The sequence below is a fragment of the Parasteatoda tepidariorum genome, chromosome X2 (genome assembly GCF_043381705.1).
Source record: "Parasteatoda tepidariorum isolate YZ-2023 chromosome X2, CAS_Ptep_4.0, whole genome shotgun sequence".
NCBI classification, from domain to species: Eukaryota; Metazoa; Arthropoda; class Arachnida; order Araneae; family Theridiidae; genus Parasteatoda; species Parasteatoda tepidariorum.
Genome location: NC_092215.1, coordinates 55,383,641 through 55,404,589, shown reverse-complemented (window position 1 = coordinate 55,404,589; position 20,949 = coordinate 55,383,641). Strand labels below are relative to the sequence as shown.

Below are 20,949 nucleotides of genomic sequence, written 5' to 3'. Positions count from 1 at the left end.
AACAATTTCTCACAACTACTTAAATTAATATGGGACTGCAAGGAGCTCTGTATACTTTAAAACTCTGTATACTTAATACTTTTTAAAAAAAATCAAAATTATAAAAATTCCCCAATTTTAAATCTACGAAAGGTTTGTTGGAAGACAGTGATAAACCAATTTTTTGTTGTCTTTGTATATAATGATAAATTAATGGTGGCAATAGTTTTTCAGTTGTAATAAGTTACTAACAAAATAGAGGCTCGAAGTAATTGTATTATTAAAAATAATTAAAATATTATTATCCTGTTTCGCCTTTTTTTGAAATAACAATAATAGCCAAACGTGAAATTATCTCAACTCTACGACTTTTTTAGTTAATCCATTTTCTTTTTGTTTTCCTTCCTCTGTTTCATAATAAAGTAGTCATATATTATGTATTTTATTATATTTGTTTAACAATATATTATTATGATGGATACAAATGATTTAGTTGTTGTTTTTTTAAAGAAATGTTAACAATGAAGTAATTTTGCTATTACTTCTTTTAACTTTTGGTGGGAGTGAAAGGGCTTAAATACTGTGATCAAATATATGAATGATTTCAGTGGCAGTGACAATTTAAATTTCATGGAGTTAGTTGAACTCTTATATTATTAATATTTTAAGCAACTTTAATCAGGATATGGAATATCTTCAATTGCAATAAAAATGAAAGATCTTTTATTCAGTCAATTTTGATAAGGAAGGGAAAAGCTTTTCCATATTTCATTATTCTCGTTAGGCGTGTCGGTTGCCCAAGGGAGCAGAAAATGAGAATGCCGAAGCCGGCACACATTGATATAGGGCGTACCTAACCTGGGGCGTATAAAACATTCATTGGCTAGCTTCCCCTCGGCCGCCCTGGATCGATGCTGGCTCGGCTATATTCCCTTATTGCTTCATAAGGCGTGGAATGGTTTCCTTTTTTATTTGATCAGGCAATACATTAAATTGATATTTTTAAACGCATTAACTTCCAGGTAGACAAAATAATAAAGCAATCTAGATGAAAAAACGTGTCATTTTTTTAAGCAGATTCATAGATCCATAAAATCTCTGTTCACCAACTACGACCTAGTTGTCGACACACCCGATTAACATCAGTTTGCTTGGGAAGTGTGACGAAATTGTAAACTGAGCCATGAATGCTTTACTTATATGAAGGAAAAAGTTAGTTCTTGGATTTAATTTAGAAGACCACCATTTAAAAATATATAATGATTATTCGAAGGTTTTTGCCTATGATTGTAATCTGTTTCCTTACCAACTCTATAGTAGCTTATATACAAACTAAACTCAGACTTTTCGATAAAGCCATAAAATGTAAAATAGCAAATTTTTCTGAAATCTTTAAATTTGAAAATTATAGCAGAGATAAAAAACTACAGACATTTCACCTCCGAAGCCTCATATCATAACTATCAAAACAAATAACTACATCAACCCTTCTGAAAATAACATTTCTCATGCTGACATAACTCAATTTTCAACTTCAACTTCAAACAATCATAGTTTAGAGCAAGCTGCTCATTTTATTGTTGATTCCTACTTTGTTATTAAAGGAAAGTGCTTGAAACATTCATAAAAGCTACTCCACTGCCTGCTTACTACAATGTTCAACCAAAATAGTGCTAAAATTCCACGATGAATGGGATAGTGGCAACGGAAAAACAAAACACTAGGACTAGGACTAATCAATTTTCTATTCGGTTCGATAGGTCTTAGAAATTTATATAATAGTAAATTTGTATTAATTCTTTTTTAAAAATACCAGAGGACGTTTAGAAATCTGACGAGTTCTCTTTAGATACATTTTATTTAAAAAATAATATACAGTCACAATTATTAAAATTCTGACTTTTTTAAATTCCACTTAATAAAATTTTTAATAACCGTGGAAAACCATAAACACCTGACTTTTTATATTGAATTTAAGCAAAAATTGCAATTAAGAAGATAATGTAATTAAAAAAACAGATATTAACGAGTTCAGTTTATAGATATAATGAGTTTAAATTAGGTGAGTATTTTCTAATGTTAGCTATCACTTAAGCTCTAAAAAAGTATAATTCCATGATCATAAATTTAAATTAACGGGGGAGTACTGTTGTAACAGTTATTCATAACTGTGTGTGCAAATTCAGCCTGCGCAGTCTATGCTAATTATAAAAAAATGTCACAGTTTTGTAATATTAAAAAGTGTTTACTATATACTCTTTAAATATCAGAAATCTTACTTCAATGTTACAGTGTGTAGGGGGTTAGAGAACTGGTCTTGCATCAGAAAGGTTCTGGGTTTGAATCCCGGGCAAGGCATGGATGTTCTTTCATTCTCTGTACTATCTGCCCTTACTGTGGGAGTAACGTTGGCCCACCTAATATTGTGCCCCTGAAAAAGTGGCCAACAAATCTGCCCTTCAGATGCATGTATGACGTAGGTCATTGCCCAGGCGGACACTGAAAATTAAAATATGAAAAAAACATCAATGTTATCTTGTTAGAGCTTATAAAAATATGCCAACACTGAAAATTATTCATTAAGTTTTTGGCCGAATTGGTGATTTTTTTAAGAGAGCTCAATAGTTTTTAAAATACATTATTTTAGCTGTTTATTCAATTTAATTCTGCTCAGTCAGCAACTTTTGCTTTATTAAAAATTAATTTTCCGAAAAATCAATTAAAGATAATCATATCATGCATTTCTATACATCCTTATTGTGGTCCATTTGTAGCAGAGGGAGTAATAAATATGCATAATTTAAAAAATCTTGGTAGTCTTGACTGGACTGAAAGGAAATTATTGCTTGTGGAGAAAAATTACTCTCATTAGGCTGATTCCAAGGATGCTCAGTGCTACGTGTGCATAATGTAGCATAATAGTGGTAGTAAATTTACTACCACTATTAAATTTTCATGAGACCAGTGATGACCCTCTTAAAGTGGAAATGGTTAAAAGCTTGTTTTAAGTGCTGGAACTCGAAGCTCTTCGTCAGAATGACACCATATGAATGATGGAAACAAAACAGTTTAAAAACAAGAAAAGGCACTGTTTTCAATAAAAAATCGAAGAAAATTGTTTTTTCGTCAAAAACTATACCTTTCGCCTTCGAAACAAGAAAGGGAACAGTTTTCATCAAAAAATGTAGGAAAATTGTCTTTTCGTCAGCCACTGTACCTTTCGCCTTCACGTGGTGTCGCCTTGACGAGGAGCTTCGCGTTCAAACGCTCAAGAAAAGAACTGATCCATTTAAACTACAAAGAAAAAGAAGATTTTTTTTTACTTTCAAGTATATTCTAGCTTTCTTAGAATTATACGTTTTCTTGAGATCTTTTTTAGCCTAAAAATAAGATACCTCCTTAATTTGAATTTTTTTGTTTAAGTAGATTTCATTAATTGCAAAAACAATATTTAACGTAAAGTTATCCATTTGGTTTTAAAATAAGGTGACTGATATGTTCTAAAAATGGTTTTTAATTATTTTTTTAATATTATTTTACGCGATCTTCTCACGGAAATGGAAAAGAAATATTCAAAAAAAAGTTAAAAAAAGGGGTACATTTATAGCAGCATAATCCGCGGTATGTTTCCAACCTCTAGTAGCAATTTCACATAATTCAACATTAGCATTTGTCGATGACGCAATGAAAGCTAACAATGAAGCAGGGGTGAGATATTAAGTGACCCGAGGGTTGATATGCAGGCTGTGAAGAATGGGGCAGCCTAATGAAAAGCAGGTGCGCTTTATCATCTTTTAAAATCGCGGCATTTTTACCCCCTTTCGATCGGCATTTCTAGATGTTGAGACCTCGCAAGCACTGAGGGGAAATCTAGGCGAAAATATTACAATTAATTTAAGAAACCCTGTTACAAATGCATAATTTAGTTTTTAAAAAATTCTTGCAACTTAAATTATTACTTTGCTGCGATAATTGGCAACTTGCATGGTTGTTGGGAAGTATAAGGAAAGTGAAATAATATGTAAATCTGGAAGAATTTCTAGAAAATTAAGCTTGTTTATCAACCCCTGAGCCACAACGGATCGACTTTTGAAGTATCCAAATCACGGATTATTTCAGTAAAATAAATGTATTGAACCAATTGTATTCGCCCGCTTTAATTTAGGAAAAGAAACAACAAGGATTTTATTAAAAGTTTTCTATTTGCATTTCTATAAAACTAGTTTAAGGCTAAAAAAAAGTATAGCTAAACAGATACGTAAGAAATTTTCTTTTCGATGGAATGGCAACAGAAGTCCATTCTTTAAAAATAATATCATCATGAATGTATCATTATTTGACAATGAATTCTAATGGCGCGAAATACCGGTGGTAGAACTAGAAAGTTTCTTTTCTGTTGTTCAAATGAATATACGCATACTTGAGATGTTTATTTATGGACCATAAAGAATCTTGCTCATCTACAACCTTTTCTTTTATGAAAAGTCAAATAACATTAAATTGTGATCTCATACTAAAATTATAGTATTATTATGATTCAACTAAATGTTCATTAATACGGGTTTCCCATAAGCCATATAAATACTAGCTGTAATTCTTTCTTTGAAACATTATACATCTGTGTGTGACGAGTTTACATGCAGATCCAGTCACAAATATTTTATCCTTAAAAATTTTCTCGCAAAAAAAAAAAGAAAAAAGAAATCACTGTATTCTTCCCATTCTAGTTAAGGAACTGAAATAAAACACATGTTTTAACTCAGTCTGATATTTCAGAAATATTACAAACAACTAGAAACTGCTTATTCTTTATCGCTTTTTTCAGCTACAACATATGCAGAGTTAAAAATTCCAAGCTTCGTTGCACCAAAAATTGGTGTTCATTTGCTAGCTACATAAAACGGAGCTCAATTTTATAATATTTTGGTATTTTCACTAGCTCTAAATAGAAAGTGGCACCAAAAGTAAGTGTTTTGAAGAAACAAACCACCTATTTTCATTCTAACTTTTTTTTTCTTTTATAAAAGCAGAGGAATTTTACATCATTATTAGGTATTTTTAAAGCGCTGAAATGCAGGCCAATGTTGTTATTTACCGTGACAAAACTATTTACCGTAAATAGATTATTTTATGACATACACCAACCGAAATTAAAAAGGCAACATAAAAGAATGAACTTTAATAAACGCAAATAAAACATTTATCCACCTAAATAAGTTGAGACTTGAAGCAACATGCATTAGTCGTCCGGATACAACGAATTGAGTTGTAAAGATAGGATGGCGTCGTAAGCAAATATCGTTCAGCTTACAGTCAAAGTTTTGTGCCTTTTGCCAAATTTTGGTGCAGTTAGTTGCACCAAGGAAGTATTTCAGGATCATACTTCACAATTTATGGTGTAAGTAAAATAAAATGTTCTTTTATTTAACTAAACTTTGGGATAATGAGAAACTTTGCACCAAGTACTCGTTAAAGATTAGTCGAGTTTTTTTACTGTGTAGAGCTGAAGTATATTTGCCTATACTGCAAGAAAACATATTTCTTTGCGCGCAACAAATGCTCACTTCTTGTGGTGCAAAATCCCCAATTTTGGTGTTGTGACAACATAACAATAAGATAAAGTCAGTAAAGTTATACAATTTACTGCAAGAGCATTTAATTTAGATTGCATACATTCAACGACTCTTGAAATAAAATGAGTTAGTTCATCAATCCTGCATACAACATAAGTGAATTGAAATTTAACACTATAAAACTATTTGATATAATTGACGAATTTATGTAAATTTTCTAATGAGAACATAAATATCTTTATTACACTACTAAAAAATATACCTGCCTTTCGTAACCGTGAGCTTCTCATCTATGGAATGTCGCATGCGGGACAATAATAAACTTAACCCTTCTTGTACTCGATAGTAAATAATCTATCGTTGTCACCTTTCGAACGTTGTAAAATTTGGCATTTCAGGCAAAAATAATTCATGAATAGTGCAAATGTGTATGAGTTTAGAGTAAGCATTCTCCATTTTTGATGTTTAGATTCAAGTATGCCCTTTTAAATGTTTTTAAAAGTATATAAACACTTGATTAAGTGTTAACTTGAAATATGGTATTCATTCGCACAATTTTGGAATTTTTTAAACAACAAATTCGGAGAGACATTATGCCGAATATTTTACAGCGAACAGTCACTGCTGCCAATGTGATGTTTAATTAAAATTTTCAAAAAAATCTAAAATTTCGCTTTAATCTGAGATGCACGTGTCCAGTATTCCATGAGTTTTTGGGAATTGAAAAAGAAAAGAACCTGTGCTATCTCATTTTAATTTCTTTTTTTTTAAAAAGGAAAACAACTTCATAATAGATAATATTTCCTATTTTCAGAATCCTTGAGCAGCATTTTGTCTAACTTCACTGAGCACTATATGGGAACATGAAATAGAACCGCAAAAAATTTTAAAATTTCTTTTTTTAAATGAAACCGAAATATCGAAAGATGAAACCGAAAGTAATTTTCAATCTGGTGGAAGTTTTATTTGAATAAAAAATATTTCAATTATTTCGAGGAACAGATTCGAACGAGAACTCTAATTCGATTTCAGTAACTGATCCGAATCAATTTACCGAAATGATTAGATAAATTCGAATGGCTTCGTTTTGCTCAACAAAAACATGTATTTTAAGAAAGCACTTTTTACATCGTTTGGAAAATAATAGATTTAAAAAACTAATAAATGTTCGCAATTTTCAAAAAAACATGCAATTAATCTTCATCTCAAGTTACAAAAAACGATTGGCTGTGACAATGCTCGCACGTGCAAAAGAATCGAAGTGGGGTGAAAGAACATCGAGTAGTTTTGATTGCTAGGGGTTCTAAATTTGATCAGGAGCGTCTACGTGACGTGTCCAAGTTATTCATTAGGCAACGGGGACAGCACATCAGATGCCCTGTTTGTCTTCATTAGTGCATACGCTGAAGGCACCACGGAAACTATCCTCTTCGAATTTCCTGTTACTAATACCCCAATGGCCCAAAGAATGGTTATATTTTAAGGAAGAGAACAGGAATTTTATTTGAGTTCAGTCTCCTAGGAGATGAAATGTTGCAAACCCATTACATTACATTATCATAGTTGCCGGTTTTTATACTCTTAAAAAATGTTTTTCCCTAGTGGTTGTGAAATGATTATTGAAGTAACATTGTAGAGAAATTCACTTTTCATCATCGCTTTAAGTACAAAAAGCCGGTCTTTATTATGTATGTTTAAACTACTTGAATGCAATGATAGTTAAAATTATGCAACATCAAATTTATTTAAACAGGAATCAATGCAAATGTTTTGCTACCACATTAAATATTCTGAAAAATCCCGAAGAGTTTTCAGGCGTGCAATGTAATATTTTTTGCTTCCGGAACAAAAAATTTCTTGTAAACATTTTAGTCATTAGCAAGAGCGTTCCTTTAGACAGTAAGTGAAGCGACATATTTTAGCTCCTTGTTGTTTTTAGAACAGTGGATGCTAAATGTATGAAAGTTTTGCATTTCAAGTGTTTTGTAACATTAGTTGAATTAGTGTTGTCAGGCTAGCTACATTGAACCAGAAAGGGTTAATAATAACAATGAAAATGAGGGGAGGGGGAGTAATCACAGAGAAATATGGGTCCATAGTATTCGGAAAAATTTATAGTTCGCCTTAATCGGGAAATATCAAGTGATACCAAAATAATAAAGTTAACCTTTAGCAGTTCAAATTTTTAAAATAGTTCGATTCATTTTTAGCATCTATTTTGCCTAAGCTCGTTTGCCATCATTAATAAAAATATTTGTATTTTAATCTAAAACCTAGGAATAACGTCTTTTTAGAGCTGAAGTGGTAGTAGGAAACACTTTTTCTCGTACAAATGAAGAGATTAGTGGAGGAAGCAGGTAAGTGACATTTTCAGAGGCATTTATTAATCATTTATTAATCATTAGAGGCATTTATTAATAGTCAGGAAAAGTGTTCGCATCAATATGGGTATGCTTAATGTAACAAAATTGTTTTGGCATTAATTTTATCATAACTAATCCACATTAGTTTTGAGTATGCTTGCCTTATTTTTATTTCAAATTAGGTAAACAAAATAAGGAAAATAATTATTAGCCTAGCCTTCTAATAAGTCTATAATAAAATAGCTTGGATGCCTCTTTTTTCCTTCGTTTCTTGATTATAGCCACTCTGAAAATGTCACTTATCTGATTTTCACTTAAATCTTCTTATAGATGCAAAAAAAGAAGAAGAAAAAAACAATGTTTTTGTAGTTCTCGAGTGAAAGTTAATTTTGAATATTTTTTCAGTAGACTTGGAAAAACGCAGCTGCGACTATGCAATTTTTTCCAGGTAGTAGCAAACCGGTCCAAGAAAACCGAAAGACTCTGCAGGTCTTAGAATAGAAGGATTGAATAGTCATTCAATATAAAAATTAAAATAGTTGCAAAAATAAAAGAATTTACCTTTGATTTTACCATTATCAATTTTTAATGATAACCACCATGCACAACTGACAATGAATATGTTGGCCATGCAACAGCATCTGTTTAAAATTGATGGAACTTTAATAAATTAATTGCTTTATTAATGTTTCTAAGTGGTTGCAATATTAATTGCAATATAATGTACCCTTTGATTCCAATAAGCAGCCTCTACTCTCTGATAATTCATTCAAATTGTCAATTAAAATTAGTGTAACTATTTCAATCTAATAAGGTTCACACGTTGGTTCTTAAATGGTACCGGAAATGAAAGGGAACTTCCAAAACCAGACTCAAATCGTTTTATAAGTTCCGTTCTTTGAACTGGAAGTAAGTGACTGAGAATTAAGGGCATTTTTATAAAATGTGGTAGAAAAATAAGTCTATTCAAAACTTGTTAAGTTTTAACTTGTTAGAGCATTTTTCCGAAAGGTAAGGAATTTGTTGCATTTGTTTTAGAATCTATCACAAGAATTAAAGGAAACGTGAATATAAAATAAATGCTCCTTAATTTTTTTAAAGTGGGAGCTAACATAAGAAAATATTCACTTAGCTTAACCGCATCACAGCAGCATCGAAAGAAAGGTTTTATATCTAGTTACATTTTATTTTTATTGCAAATAATTCTAATTATTACATTTAAATAATTCTAATTAGTACTTTAAAATAATTTTTATTATTAATTTTAAATAATGCTTATTATTACTTTTAAATAATTCTAATTACTACTTTTAAATAATTCTAATTATCACTTTTAGATAATTCTAAGTATTATTTCTAAATAATTCCAATTATTACTTTTAAGTAATGTTAAAAAAATAATTCCAATTATTACTTTTAAATATTTAAATATACGACTTTTTTTTAAATGTACTATAACTCAAACTATTTGACCCCCCAAATTTTGTATTTAACTTAAAATTACATGTCACAATTATGTAAAAGTTTGTATAATCTTGAATTCATACTATTTTGACCATTATTAAACAAAGCAAAAACAACAAATAATAATTAAAAATTATTTTTATGCAAAATTATCTTTCTATATAAATTATTTTATAGATGTGGGGAAAATTTAGATTCACTAAGACATTTCCTGAGATGTAACGAAGTACGTAAAAAGTAAAATGAACATATGGTGCCGCATAAATTTTTTATCTTTCTTCAAACTAAAGACCAGACTGTCGCATATTTTAACGATTAAATATTCAAATTTTAGGGAAAAGTTTTTTCAGTTCCCTTATGTGTCTGATTTTGTAACTTTATGAATAGTTACCACTCATTAATTAGCATGTTTAGGTCATCCCTTCCAACCATTAAAATTAGTTTTGAGTGAGTGAAAATTCGATCTTAGGAACAAAAATTATTGAAGATGATAAAATGTTTTACTTGGCTCACTGTACTTTAAAAAATAAATTGTTTTTCAATGGGAATCGATGAGTTAAAAAGAGAAATAAATTTATTTGTGGCAGTACAACATTCGAACACAAAACTTCAGACTAGGAACGCTCACTGAGGTAACCCAGGTTTGATTCCCAGCGATGGTTGGCTTTCAACTTACACGGAACAACAATGCTGACGTAAGATATCCTGATTGGTTGAATGAACGTCGTCGGTGTAACCGTGGTTCACTAAGGGTCGGCTGTTCAAGGCCGACCCTTAGCTTTGTAATTTTGAATAAAAGAAAAATTCTAATTTTAGAATAAAAATAAAAACAAATGAAATGCAAAACTTCAATAAAAATAAATATATATAAATTTTATTTTAAAAACTATTTTATTAAAAAAATAAGTATGACTTCAATAAAAATAGACATCAATATTTAAATGCAATAAATACTCTGTCTACATCGGCATTTGGTAATATAGCCTCAATATCGTGATTGCTCCGTCTACACACGTTTTCACGGTTATTGTGGGAAAGGCGCATGTGGTGACCGTATTAATTATTCAGTCTTACTAATGGGAGAGCTTACCGGAGCAATATGATTCTATCCAGTTGCACGCTACGGTGTCATTTCAAGCAGCTGAGTACCACGATTGAGGATTATGGTAACGATCACCTTTATGGACTTAAATCCCCTTTTAATTTCTATGTGTTCCCGGATATTTCTTCTTCTGCACGAGAATGTTTGTTTAGGATAGAAAATTAAAATAATACATTTATTTAATCTCAGTTAAATGTTTCTATTTAGAATAGGCTTTATTTATCACTAAAATAAAAACCTTTTACGAACATTTACAAATATTAAAAGATTATTCCTCGATTTCGAAAAGTCTAATTAATAAATAATATAATTTTAAAACTATATTAATTTATTTAATACAGTTTTTGCTACTCATTACAAGCCTTTTTAAGCAGCACAATTTATAGAATGAGTTGCAGGGACACTTAACGGCTTATTTTTCAGAGTGAATTGAAATATTATGCAATCAATAGCTTCAAAGCTGATATGTATTAAATCCACCATCAGAAATAAACATTAACATTACTAAGGTTTTACGGTGGACAAGATTAATTTATTTTTCAAAGATACGACTGGAAATAATCTTTTTGAAGTTTCCCATGAAGGGAAATTACCCTTTATTTTCGATTTACAAGTTTAAAAGAATTTTTAATTTCAAAAAACAAGGTTTTGCACGCAATTAAAAAAATAACGTAAGATGTTGAGAAAAGAAGCTTGATAACTTCTTAATTTCTTTTGGTAACAGTATCAACCCTAAAAAAAGTATTAAAAAAAATTACAAATTAAAAAGAAAAAAACTTTTTTGTCAATTTGTAGCTTATTATAAAAAAATCTAAAATAGATGAAAAAATCTCAATTGTCACTCACGTTGATTTTTTCATTGCATGGTATTATTACAGGTTATTATTACATTATTATTATTACATTATATTATTACAAGTTATAATTACATTATTATTCTAACATTATATTAATACAAGTTATTATTACATTAAATTATTACATTATTATTATTACATTATATTATTACATTTTTACAATCATTTCAAGTTTTCTTCTAAGACTGTATCGTTACGGCATAGTTTAAAAAACGTGTTTTAAGGGTTCAACAACGGATCTATTCTCGCTAAATCGATGATGTTTTAAAATAAATTTCTTACCGTTTTCGAGTCAACAACGTTAGTTTTCCACCAAGTGGTGCTATAACCAATTTTATATTATAATGCCACTTTACTAAGCCCAGACACCACTTTCATAATTATAGATGCAACCGTTTGAAAGTCAAGAGGGTCTTTAAGAGCTTTACTGGACACCTGATATTTATATGTTACTGTAAAAGTGTGATAAGTCTCGGGTTTTGCCAGTAAAATCTTAAAAAACCGGTAAAAACTTAGATTTACGAAAATGATTTGGTAATTCTTACCTCAAAGGGTCGGTAAAAAGCTGAAATGGAATCATATTAAAGCATACTTAGGACTTCTATCAAGCCACTTTGGTAAAAGCTAGGGTTTACCGGTAAAACCTAGGATATATCAAAGTGGCCAGGTAAGTCCTTGGTTATACCGCAATGGTTTGGTAAATGGGTGAGATAGAATCATATTGAAGCATACTTCGAATCCAGTCACTTTAGTAAAAGCCAGGTTTTATAGGTAAAACCCATGATTTACCTGAGTTCAAGTTTTTTTTCCGTAACATATATTTAACGTTTAGAAGAAAACCACAAAAAACTCCTGACAGGAAAATTACGAATGCAAAATTTACAGAAATTTTTTAATTTAGGTTCATGGTGCAGATTAGTCATATCAATGATATTTTAAAACTAACATTAAAAGAAAGCAGATTTTGTCACAGAATACTGTTTTAATGATTTTAAAGAAAAAGAATAATAATAATTTCAGCTCTTATGTGAGAGATCTGTTAACTTCCTAACAGATGGCAGAGGAATCTATTAATTCAGTCCCCTGATATTACCCTGTTGATAATCCTTTTTAACAGGGACTACGTTCCCTTTGTCAAAAAAACAAAGGGTGTTTCGAATGAAAACGATATTTACTTGTAGAAGAAAAAAAGGTTAATCTTTCACGAAAAAAATGCATATTTTCTCTTTTGACAACAAGGAATTCCAATATTAGTTTTATTGTAGAGAATTTTATAAAAAAAATTCTTCTTCTTTTATGCTGTCTTTAACTACAAGGAATTAGGTTTAAAATATTAGCTCAATTGCATGGAAATTTATGAAAAAAATACATTATCTCCTTTTATACTGTCTTTAATAACCAGAAGGAATTTGATTTCCAATATTAGTTTTATTGAATGGAATTCTATGAAAAAGATCATAAGTATTATTTATTGTATGAAAAAAGGAAAATATATATATTACCTACTTTCAGAAATGTCTTTGATTGAAGTTATTTACCAATATTAGTTTTAGTGCATGAAAATGACAAATATTTATTATTCTTTTTTTCACTCAATAGGGTATACCAATATTATTTTTAAATTTTAGATTATCTTGCTCCGTTTGAAAAATTATAATATCTCGAGATTATGGTAGATAACCAAATTTAGCTTAAAAATAAGTTCTACTGTAAAAATTTAACGTAGTAAACAAGCTGGAAAAGCGTGACACGCACGTCAAAATGATTCTGTTACAAAATCGACGTGCTGAACCAGTGACGTCTTTACTCATAAACACTCCCGGGTACCACCACAAACTCTTTTTAGTATTTAAAATTAGTTATATAAAGTAATAATTGAAAGAGTTTAGAATTACGCATCACTATGGTACAGCGACTTTTAAACTGATTATGGCTGATGTGCATTGAAAGATGTTTTAATAACTGCTTAGTTTGACAAAATATTTCATAACGCTTAATTTTTTTTCTTGATTTGTTATACCTTTATGCTTTTTTTTTAAAATTTAATTATTTTAATTAGCTTCCAAGGTTTTGAAAATTGTTTTATTTATTTGAGGATTGCAACTGATTAGAATCTCAATATATATATTTTTTTAAATATGCATAGTTTAAAAATGCTTTATTTTATGTTGATTGAATTTTGGGGGTAATCAAATGTGTTTTGGGGATAATCAAATGTGTTTAAATTTGTTAAAATTATTGCATTTCCTAAATATGTTTTATTTCATGTTTTTTTAGTTCGATTTCAAACTATATGACATGTTATAGAGGCCCAAGACATTTCTGTGTCCATCCCTTTCCTGAACACGACTAAAAAGAATAACCACAGAAATAAAAAGACATTCGTATCACAGAAAATCGAACAGCGCAATCGAACAGCTTGGTGCAGCGCATTTTTTAGCGCAAGAGGTCTATACCGTGTCTAAAACAAAAATAACTGAGTTAAAATCAATACAACGCAATTAAAATTAGAGTTCAATTGAATATTAATATCTGATAAATTCGTGAAAATAGGATAATTTGCATGTAAATAGTGCATTTAAAGCTTTAATTATAATCTTGAAAATAAGTGGAGACAATTGTCACAAATTGAATCTGATTGTTAAAATTTAGATAATAAATTAATCACCTCTAAAATAGAATCATGTAAAACGAGTTTGTAAAAATGATAATCTAATCATCTGAGGAAGTCCGTGGAATCAACGAATTTTGATACAAGGTCTGTTTGTATTCCTGAGGCATTGAGGGCCACAAAAATTCGTCGACTTTCGAGTTTAATCGGTAGAGAAACTTAACGAACAATCTATACCTGTTATCTATTTCTAACTATGCTTTTACTCAAAATTTCGGGCGATCTTCTTTCATATTTTTAGAAATTATATTATTTGGTTCTTTCATTTTTATTTGCCGCGGAATTTATGCAATGATGTTATTAGATATGAAATTCTATAATAAATATAAAAACATTAAAATACAAGTTTGAAATATGTTGAGTTTGTTTTCGGAAATTTGTCTGACATATTTTTCGCTTTCTTAACTCGATTTCTATTTTTAAAAAATGTATCGTTTATTATATCTTTCTATTTAATACACAGGCTTAACGAGTTGCTTTGCATTATGTGGTATAAAATAATTTTTGATGTTTATTATGTCATATCTGATATTTTCTAGCTATAGTTTGAAACTGTTCTATGATTCCCTTCGAAGATGAATTATTGGAATATTGAAGCATTTAGACGATTTTAAAAAAAATCCTCCTTTAATTCTAAAACCATAATAAAATTTTAATCAAGCTTAGTAACCTGGGAAAAAATTCGTATATTGATATTTCAAATCGGGCAACAACGATTTAATTCACGTTAGTATAAACAATGTTTATTGATTAGTAAATGTAGTTTTAATTTCTTTATCAAACATGTGTGATTATATATATCTTAATAATTTTTTTGTTGTGTTATTCTAGGCCCATTTCCTGTATTCTACTAAGAAGATATTTATAAAAAGTAATGTTGGATGGAAGCCTGTAATACAATATCGTAATTTTTTTAGCGACAAATGAATTATAGTGCTATTATTATGAAAGAATCTTCTACCCTTAATAAAAGTTAGATAAAAAATAATTAATATAATAAGTTCTCAATACAGTCTTTTAACACTAAAATTGTGTCCACATACTAAAGAAATAAATTGTTCGTCTTTTTAAAATGTTTATGACTAATGAGCAGTATTGTTAATTTAACAAATTGTTATGAAAAAGAATCGACTTATTTGATTCATATCTTATTTTTCTTATTTTAATAATTCATTTCCATATTTCTTTTTATACATAGCAGAAGGAAAATTATCTTAGAGTTCGAACTCCCGTTCTCAAGAACGTGAGTCCAGTGCCCTGCCAACCGGGCTATCCCAGCGAAATATATCTTACGGTCCACCTTTACACTTGAGCAAGGGTTTCATGTTTTTTGAGGTACCCTATACACTTGTGAAGGTAACCTTTTTAACAAGTTCATCTAAGAACATGTCCAAGCAATCTGATACACCGATATTTCAGCTTAATTTATTTTTTTAAAAAAATCATGCTATAAAAAAGGGGAATCTGAACCTACCTTTAAATAACTTCTTTAAAGCCATGTTGAGATTATTTCTTTTCAATACTGTGAAAAGTCAGAAATATACTTTCTTAATCAAAATTTAATGTGGTTTTGAAGATGGCATTTTAGAACTAGGAATTTTTAGTATTCTGCAAATTCATGTTTATTTAGAAGAAAAAAATTCTATTTTTTAAAATTACTTTTTACTAATGAGTATGATTGCAAAAAAAACTGCATTAAACTTTCAGTTTGTTCTATATTAGCACTACAAGAAATATTCCTTAATGAATTAAAAGATATTTAATTTTTTTTTCTCCAAAAGTGCTATAATTTATTACACTCCAAGTACTATTGTAATTTTTTCATATTAATGTTAACAAACAATAAATTTTTAACATTGTATATTTACAATAAATTTTAAAACTAAGATCATAAAAAAAACTTAACAACCATTGAAATACTTTAGAAATTCTTAAATTTAAGAATTTAACAATAACTCAACAATAAGAAATTAACAATTTCTAATTTTTTTAAATAATTTGATTCGAAGCAATGAATTTTTTGAATAAGAAATACATTTTGATTAAAATCAAACAATTTTTTTAGGAAAACTTAAATCAAAATATTGAATTAGAATTATTTATCTTCTAAATTAAGAGCAAATTTCTCAGAAAAACAGGTTTTCAAAATCCAATTAAAGAAGATATGTAAAAACACTACCTTATTCATTCTTAATATTTTTTTTAATATGCACATTTATTTATTCATTATAAATTACGATTCATGTAAAAACCAGACTCAGAAAAAACAAAATGTAAAGAAATTTTAAATGAATCTACTTCAAGATTAAGTAAGGACAAGCAGTTAAATAATGACGGAAATTTAAATCTACGTAATGCAGAATGCAGATTTTGAAAGTTGGTTCATTTGAATATTTTGAATTGCTTACGTTAGTCAATAAACATAATACAGGACTATTGAATACATTTAATCACTCAAATAGAATAAGAAAAAGTATGCAAAATTTCTTATTAATTTATTTCATTCAGGTAAAAGTATATTAAGTGAAGATTAAAAATGCCAAAACATGGGAAATCAGGAAGTATTTATAGCCTACTAAGGAAAGATTTTTTTAATGAAATACATAAAATTCAATAAAACTTAATTCATGTTGTCAGAAAACTAATATTTTATTGCTAGGTAAGTATGTTTTTAAAATAAAAGAAATGTTTGCAAATGTATCCCATAACCATTGCATAGAGACACATATTTACAAGTGCAAAAATATTCTCTGATAATAGGGTAAACTAAGCAGTGAAGGAACACTTAAGCTTCGCTTGCCTTTTAAAAAATCATATTAATTTCAAAATTCGTAATTTTAGTTAAATGACAGTGTCAACATATTTGTTACTAATTGCAAATTATGTAAAACAATTGTAGANTTTTTAAAAAAAATCATGCTATAAAAAAAGGTGAATCTGAACATACCTTTAAATAACTTCTTTAAAGCCTTGTTGCGATTATTTCTTTTTAATATTATAAAAAGTCAGAAATATACTTTCTTGATCAAAATTTAATGTGGTTTTGAAGATGGCATTTTAAAACTAGGGATTTTTAGTATTCTGCAAATTCATGTTTATTTAGGAGAAAAAAATTCTATTTTTAATAATTACTTTTTACTAATGAGTATAATTATAAAAAAATCTACATTAAACTTTCAGTTTGCTCTATATTAACACTACAAGAAATAATCCTTAATGAATTAAAAGATATTTAATTTTTTTTCTCCAAAAGTGCTATAATTTATTACACGCCAAGTACTATTGTAATTTTTTCATATTAATGTTCACAAACAATAAATTTTTAACATTGTATATTTACTATAAATTTTAAAACTAAGATAATAAAAAAAAACTTAACAACCATTGAAATGCTTTATAAATTCTTAAATTTAAGAATTTAACAATAACTCAACAATAAGAATTTAACAATTTCCAATTTTTTTAAATAATTTGATTCGAAGCAATGAATTTTTTGAATAAGAAATATATTTTGATTAAAATCAAACAATTTTTTTAGGAAAACTTAAATCAAAATATTGCATTAGAATTGTTTATCTTCTATATTAAGAGCAAATTTCTCAGGAAAACAGGTTTTCAAGAGCCAATTAAAGAAGATATGTAAAAACACTACCTTATTCATTCTTAATAAAAAAAATTTTTGATCTACACATTTATTTATTCATTATAAATTACGATTCATATAAAAACCAGACTCAGAAAAAATGAAATGTAAAGAAATTTTAAATGAATCTACTTCAAGATTAAGTAAGGACAGGCAGTTAAATAATGACGGAAATTTAAATCTTCGTAATGCAGAATGCAGATTTTGAAAGTTAGTTCATTTCAATATTTTGAATTGCTTACATTAATCAATAAACATAATACAGGACTATCGAATACATTTAATCATTCAAATAGAATAAGAAAAAGTATGCAAAATTTATTATTAATTTACTTCATTCAGGTAAAAGTATATTAATTGAAGATAAAAAATGCCAAAACATGGGAAATCAGAAAGTATTTATAGCCTATTAAGGAAAATTTCTTTTAATGAAATACATAAAATTCAATAAAACTTAATTTATGTTGTTAGAAAACTAATATTTTATTGCTAGGTAAGTATGTTTTGAAAATAAAAGAAATATTTACAAATGTATCATATAACCATTGCATAGACACACATATTTACAAATGTAAAAATATTCTCTGATAATATATGTTTCTAAAAACTTTAAGAAAAAGAAGTAATTCATATTCTTTGGTATAGAATTGAATTGATTTTTTTTAACAGAAAATTAAACGATAAACTTAATTGCGAAAGATTAGCCATGGGTCCCAATCCTTGTCTCCAAAACCCACGTGACAGAGCCTTTCCATGGGGAAATTTATGGAATTAGGTTGCCGGACGCTCTTTCACCGTGTTCCATAAATTTTTCTCAAAAAAAAAATTATAATAATTCATCCAACTATAAAAAAAACTTATTTTGTAAAAAAAGTAAGAAAGAAACCACTTAAGAAATCGCTCAAAGGAAAAATTTAGAATTAAAAACTTTAATCATCACTCTATTAAAAGAAAGCATTAAATGAAACAATTATTAAAATATTCAGAGCTTGTTTACTTAAAGAATTTAAGTTCACCAATAAAATCTTTTAAAAAAACAACTAAACGACAAAAAATTATTACAAAATATATTTTTCAAATAAATAAATAAAAGGCTAAATTTTTAAAATTACTTAAAATCATTCATGATATCACTCACTCAAATTCTCTAATTATAGAATGATATTTTACAAAACTTTTCTTCAAGAAACAAAATTCAAACATCGCCAATTCAGATAAAAAATAAGTATCAAAAATAAATAAATTAAACCGTTAATCGTTGTGAAGAAAGTTTTCCCTTAAAAAGTTAAAACCAAGAGTCCTAAACATAGGACAAGATAAAAAATAATGCACTTAAATGAATTGTTTATACCTTTCCTTGCTTATTTAGTAAATAGTACACTTCAGTTATTTATGTGTGCACTATGGAAAAAATACATCATTAAAAAATGACATGTTTAAATCTGTAAAATAATACTAACCTAGTATAGAACTAAGACTTCTTTAAAATGTTGAATGCAATAGAATCTGTACATGAAAAACAGAGATTGAAGTTCGAAGAAAATATTTAATACAAATTGAGATTTTAAAAATTAAATAAACTGCGTGACAGGAAGCAAAAATTATGTCGAAATAATCAAAAAATAGTTACACAAAACAAATAAGAAAAATATAATTTTTTATTGTGTTAATTATAATCTTTTTATATACATTTATACACATTCTAAATTACATATATTCTAAATATATATTTTTTATAGTGCAAAATTTAAATGAGTACTGATACAGAACGATTTGCAGAAAATGATATGTTTTTATAGATTTGATAGATAATATCCCTTAGATTTTCAGAATTATATTTGTACTTAAATATAAAATCCAAAAAAAGTAGTTTAAAATTTTTTTTTCATTCATATTCAAGTAAATAGAGAAATTACTTATAAAAATATACTTTAAATACTATTTTCCTAGACTGTGAGCCTTGATATAAATAGTTTCAAATATTTTTTTTTAATTCGGCAAAATTAACTCAATGAAATCAAATTAGCGGTGTTTTGCAGCAAGACTTACTCTGAGACAATAATGAATATAAAAAATGAAAAAATCCCAATTAAGTTTGGAAAAAAAAAAAAAAATCCTGAAAAAGCCTAAGTGACATGTCTTAAAAGTGACATTTAACAAGTTTTAAAAGACAAAAAAAAAAAGACAAAAAAAAGAAAGAATCCAATTTCTAATTTTCTAATGGAATGATTGCAATTTAACGTAAGAGACTTGAGAACACCGTTAAATGAGTGGATTTACAACAGATTTCGTAAATTAGAATCATGCAAACAATTAAGAGAAGGCATTATTTTTCTTCACACGCAGAGAAGAATTCTTTTTATATCAAATTTACACAAATTCACTAAAATTACACTTATGGAATGTATGAGTAATTTTATTTACGATGCAGCAATAGTCATTTTATCAAATATGATACGAAGCTTAAATTAAAAGGGTAAATATTTACTAGAATTATGTGATGTTGAAGGTGCAGGATCTTCACAGTTGACAAAAAAAGAGAGATTAGAATCAAAATTCACTGAAACAAAAAAAGAAAGAAAATTTATTCGTATTTTAATTACCTTAATTAGAATTTTAAAATTCATAATTCTTAATAAAATCTAATGTAATTATATCTGAGATTATTCTATGTTTCCGAAATTACTTTCCTTTACAAGCCAGAGTAAAGTTTAAAAAAAAATTAGTTTCCGAAAGTTTATTCTAAGCGACATTTTTTTGAAAAAATTAGGATTTCTATTGGAATGATCTCAATTTTACATAAAAGATTGAGAACCCTTTTAAATAAATATTGTGGATTTATCATAGATTTGCAAATTAGAATCGTGCAAAAAAGGAATAAATTTTTTCATAATACTATTTAGACGTAATACATGCATGAGACATAATATTTTTTCACACACACAGGGAGAATCACTTATTAACTTTAAATCCCATTGATTCAAATTCACAAAAATGACATTTCGTGCAATGTATATATTTACACCATTCTGTAAATAAATTTTTTTTCTCTACTTAAATCGAGAATCTAATTAAAAATAGGCATATTATATATAGGTTCCACCGTATTTGGAGAAATGTAAACAGCCCTCAAAACTAAAAAACTAAATATATCATCCAGTAAAGGNAGTGCTGACGTGAAATATCCTCAGTGGTGAACAGATCGGAGTCCCCTTGCCGTCAGGCTAACCGTGGGTGGTTCTCGTGGTTTTCCTCTCCGTGTAAATATATATGTACACTGAAACTTAGGTTGGATTG

At 28.1% G+C, this 20,949-nt stretch overlaps 1 long non-coding RNA gene across 1 annotated transcript; it reads right to left on the bottom strand.

The window, feature by feature from the left end:
* Nucleotides 1–2,264: 2,264 nt before the first annotated feature.
* Nucleotides 2,265–20,212, bottom strand: LOC139427200 (uncharacterized). The gene is made up of 3 exons (XR_011638337.1): nucleotides 20,141–20,212; nucleotides 19,113–19,158; nucleotides 2,265–2,478 (listed from the first exon to the last, which is right to left on the bottom strand). It is a non-coding gene; the product is annotated as an uncharacterized lncRNA (long non-coding RNA).
* Between the last annotated feature and the right edge of the window lie 737 nt (nucleotides 20,213–20,949).